This window comes from Trachymyrmex septentrionalis, unplaced genomic scaffold, assembly GCF_001594115.1.
Source record: "Trachymyrmex septentrionalis isolate Tsep2-gDNA-1 unplaced genomic scaffold, Tsep1.0 scaffold39, whole genome shotgun sequence".
Classification (NCBI taxonomy): Eukaryota; Metazoa; Arthropoda; class Insecta; order Hymenoptera; family Formicidae; genus Trachymyrmex; species Trachymyrmex septentrionalis.
This window is the reverse complement of record NW_017305557.1, coordinates 47,300-52,597: the sequence shown is the minus strand read 5'-3', so window position 1 is coordinate 52,597 and position 5,298 is coordinate 47,300. Positions and strand designations below refer to the sequence as shown.

Below are 5,298 nucleotides of genomic sequence, written 5' to 3'. Positions count from 1 at the left end.
GGTTCTTATGCATCCACCTTATAGTCCGGACCTGGCACCAAGTGATTACCACCTGTTCCTGTCTATGGCGAATGATTTTGCTGGTGAAAAATTCGCCTCAAGAGAAGCTTGTGAAAATCGACTGTCCCAGTTTTTTGCCAATAGGGACGAGGGTTTCTATGAGAGAGGCATAATGAAATTACCTTCAAAATGGCAACAAGTTATCGAACAAAACGGTGCATATTTGACCTAAATCGGATCATTCTAACTATGCTAAATAAAGTCTTCAATTTAATGCAAAAATAATAGATTTCTTTTTACTACACTTTATACATGTTTGATTTGATGCAAAAATGACTTAATCTGGATTTCAAATGTGGTACTGTATGTTTTTTTGATCGCTGGACACGATGCAATAGTTCATTTACCCTACGATATACATCTTAAGAAATGTAGCCCAACTAATGTAAAAAAATGATCAAATTTTGAGTTTAAAGTCGATTTTAGCAAGGTCCCAAGTGTTCAAATAGGTCGTTATTCCCATCAAATTGTAGGTCTGCTCACTCAGAACAAGATTTAGTTGAAATTTTCCTGGAATCTTTTTCAGGATCTTTAAAAATTGCATTCGTCCCATTCAACTGGTGAAGAGTCTAACGGGGGCTAAGCGGAGGAATTGAATTTCCGAAAACATACTCTAATGCAAAATTATTCAGCTCATTGAGTATCATTGATCAAAAAATATCCCTTCCCATTAAAAAAAATGTTGTTATTGGTAATATGAAAACTAAGGACATTTAAGGTTACTCAAAGTCATCGAAGTGTATCTTCCTACTTATCTTACAATTTTAATAACAGGTGTCTTCCTCTTATCTCTAATCGTTTTCGAGAAAAAACGTGGAACTTTTTATCAAATTCATTCTGTATATTGGAACGCGGCCTACATGGCATGTGTACATAGTATAACTGTACTTCTAAAGCATATATATATATATATATATATATATATAATTCTACATATTTAACTTTAATCCCGGTTTATTTTATCTCAATTTAAAAAATGGAAAAATTGGAAAATTTTTGAAAATAAAAGTAACTTACATTTGTGGGACCGGATCTAATACATGCTTTCGTTCTTGAGCTAAAATGGTAATGTAGAAAGCGGAATAAAAATGTCGGTAATTATCGATTCAATTATGTTCTGCATGATCACGTAACTCAGAGAGCGTAAATATATTATATATTGGAAATGAAAATTTGTAATATCGATCTGGATCAGTTCAATCATCATTTCAGCATCTCCTTATGGAGATCCTAAAATCGTCTTGTTTTATTGCGATTACATTCGAGGAGAAATCTCCGAATTAGCTTCACGAATTACAAATTTTTTTTTTACAGAATTAAAGAACGCATAAAAAGAAATCCCGGGAAACACGATTTTATGAGCAAATCGGATAAAAATTAAAAAATTAATTTTTTCTGGCACGTACAATTGTCACTTAAGATTAACATTTGCTTCATATAAAAGTTTTACATCTTGTAGATGAAATTAAGCGTGAGGCAGGATTCAGATTACTTGAGCAATACTGAGTTTATGGAAAATTAAGATTTAAAGCGTAAAAAAAATATTTCTCCTAAAACGAAATTACGTGCTCTGCAAGGACTTACTTTTTCCTCTTTTACAGATTCGAAAATTCTTTTCCAGGATTAAAGTATACACATTAATACGTGTCTGTGAGGTGGAATTTATTCTGAGAACAACAAAAAATTGTCGAAATTGAAATTTTAAGAATAATTATTTGTCGTATCGGCCTAAACCCATCTTACAGACACGTATTAATGTATATATTTTAATCCTGAAAAAGCATTTTCGAATTTGTAAAAAGAAAGAAAGTAATTGTTATACAAAAATTGATTAATCGGTAATACAGACGACTTTAGGATCTCCTTAAAGCTCAAAAAGACGCTCTTCCAAAATTATTTTATTCTGACGTGATGTATATATTGCAGAGACTGTGATGCGCGCGCGCGTCATATGTTGGTCAGATGGGTACAAAAACATGGTTTAAATTTACATCTTTCTTGGATCCTTTATATTCGAATGTTTTTTACGAAATCTTAGCACTCCTCTCTCCTTTGTTTGTATTAAGTTGACTCACATACGAACGAACTTTCATTACATTTATAACTATTAAATTGAGCTATTAGCACTGTTTTCCATCTGAGTTCATATCATGTAAGTTAAAAAAAAAGACGTCAAGTGTACGCGCTTGTATATGTACTTCTTGAAAAAAAAAAAAGATTTTCTGTTTCAAACCAACTTTCCAAAATGTTAAAGTAATAATAATTAAAATATATATAACATATATAGGGTGCCTGAAAAAGATCGGGATACCTGAATATCTCGGAAAGTATATGTTTTACAGAAAAGTATTTCAAACGAAAGTTGTAGAGTTCAAACAGATCTATTTACTTATCAGTTTAACCTTGAGTGGCATCACAAAGATTTGGTCAAGGTCACATCGATTTTTTTTAAATGGCATACTCTATTTTTGATTCCAAAACCTAATAGCTGGTGTGCCATTTAAAAAAAATCGATGTGACTTTGATCTGACCTTGGTGACGCCACTCAAGATCAAACTGATATAAGATCAGTAAATAAATCTTTTTTAAAACTCTACAGCTTTTGTCTGAAACACTTTTCAATAAAATTTATATTTTCCGAGATATTCAGACCTCCTGATCTTTTTGGGGCATCTTTTTATATATTATATTTTTAAAATTATTATTACTTTGATAGTTTGGAAAGTTGGTTTAGAATAGGTTTAGAATAGAAAGTCATTTTTTTCTTTAAGGAGCCCACATAAAAGCGCGTATATTTGCCTTTTTTTTACCTTTTTGTTGTGATATTGTGCATTTTATATTAATCGTGTAGCACTAAATTTTTTTACTATAAAATTGTTTCCTTTAAAATAAATTTTTTTAATTTATACTTTTACTCTTTTTCAATTCTTTGTAATTAAATTTTACTGAGTTGGAATAAAAAAAATATAAAATTTGAGAGAGTGGAAAAAGGAAGACCTTTAAATGAGAATAAAAAATATGTACTACTTAGATGTAATTTTTAAGAAATAAAGGTTTGTAATAAAGGAGAAGGATTCATAAGGGCCGATTTCAGCCCTATCCAAATTTTGTCCAAACTGTAAACTTATTCTTTGAAGTCAATTATATTCAATTTAAATAATTTTAGCTTAAACGGAACGGTGATGTTGTCATATTTATACGAAAATTAATATTTTGAATACCGCATGTGTTTTATTGAAAAACCTAAAAAATAATGGTAGTCGTGTTGGAAAATATTCTGAATCATTCTGGAATGGCAGAGTTTTTTTAATTCTCTTTACATTTGATGCCAATGCTCTTATAGATACTATTCTGTGTAGTTTCAACGCGTATCACGAAAGAATAAATTTCACTGTCGAATATAATGATAATAGGAAATTAAGTTTTGTTGACGTCAGATTGTCAATGGAGGATGGTAGAATTATGTTCAATAATTACAAAAAGCCGACAACTCAGGCAGATACTTAAATTTTTACTCGAACCACTTAATTGAACACAAACAAATGTCGCCATTGAATAGATTGACAGAATCTTATTTCTATCCCATCCAAAATTCTACGAAAAAAACTTTTCTTCTTTAATCAACACATTGAGTAATAATATACAATAGATATCCTCTAAAATTTTTTTATTCTTAATCATTAATAATAGGATCAAGTCACTTTCCTTTAAAAATAATTTCGATAATGTTAATAATCGGAGAAATTCGGAAGACTTTGACATCATTAATATTTAAAAAATTTTTTGTTGTTCCATATATGAATAACATCACGGAAAGATTAAAAAATATAATTAATAAATACGGCTTCAAGATTGCACCTTTGATTAAATGCAAGATTAAACCTTTGAATAATTTAAATAATATCATTAAGACAGATAAAGATAAATTAAAAAAAAGATAAGCTTTTAAACATTTACAAAATAAACTGTCGTGATTGTAACGTTTCTTAACGTTGGACAAACTAAAAAAAAGCTCAAGACACGTAAAAAAAAATACATAGCAATCATTAAGAAACCTGTAAATACAATATCGGTAGTATCTCACCATGAACTGGATATGAACCATAGATTGGACTTGGACTTCGGATGATCCCCGAAATGATACACATAAAAAGATAAGAATTTGGTATGGTCACACAAACTGGTTTTCAGATATTTTTCTTCCTATTAACAACGTTTCACTGAAGAAAAACGATTCGTCCTTCTCTACTAATTTGCCTTTCCTTCCTAATAAGATGTACAAGGAACGTTACTTTAAGAAATACTGTACTGTCGATATCACAATGTTCTCACAGAAGATCATCCTTTAATAATTAATTTGTATTAATTTGGACAATTATTGTGTAACAATTTAATGATTGCTGTTGCTAGCAGGTACGTTTCAATTTAATTAACATAAATATAAAACAAAAAAATGTTTCATTATTAATATATTTTGTAATAATATTTGAAAATTTTGTGTCTGCACACACAGTTTAAAAAAAAGAAATCTGTGACACAATAAGGATATTTTATGCATGAACACATAAGGAATATTTATTATCGACGAATTTTTATTATCGACATTATCAATTTGACTAACGAAGAAATTGAAGATAATGGGAAAAAAACATTTGGTTTTAATATGTAACATCGTTCATTACTTTACTTCGACTAACGTAAGATTGAAAATAACTTGTATATTGTTACATTCAGCGCAAAAGTGTAATATCTTTTAATATTATACTTCTAATATACTTTTTAATTACTGACGATGGTCAAAACTTGACCGAAACGTTTAGATCTATTTATTTTTTTTTAACGTCAGAATTTTAAGTAAATGATATTCGCTAACAATATCCTGTGTTGTGAATATATGCTGAGAGAGAGAGAGAGAGAGAGAGAGAGAGAGGGAGAGAGAGAGAGAGAGAGAGTAAATGGAAATGTACCTACATGTTCAGAATTTACATAAAACTTTGTTTATTTAAGTTGACAGTCTCAAATACGCTTTTTAAAATATAATATTATAATTTAATTGTAATCTTTAAATGCAATTAAATTGTAATACAGTAATAAAAGAAAGCATTTGAGATTAATAATAATAAATTTTATATAAGTGTCCGGATATAGGTATATATATTCGGTCACACATACATAACATTGGGATGTTTACCTTACTTGCTAAGTCACTAATTTGAGTAAGATTATTATACACATATT

At 29.4% G+C, this 5,298-nt stretch overlaps 1 protein-coding gene across 1 annotated transcript in view; it reads left to right on the top strand.

The window, feature by feature from the left end:
• Positions 1-5,298, top strand: part of LOC108750945 — a 50,470-nt gene that overhangs the window by 38,294 nt on the left and 6,878 nt on the right. The gene's annotated exons all lie outside the window — the stretch shown is intronic.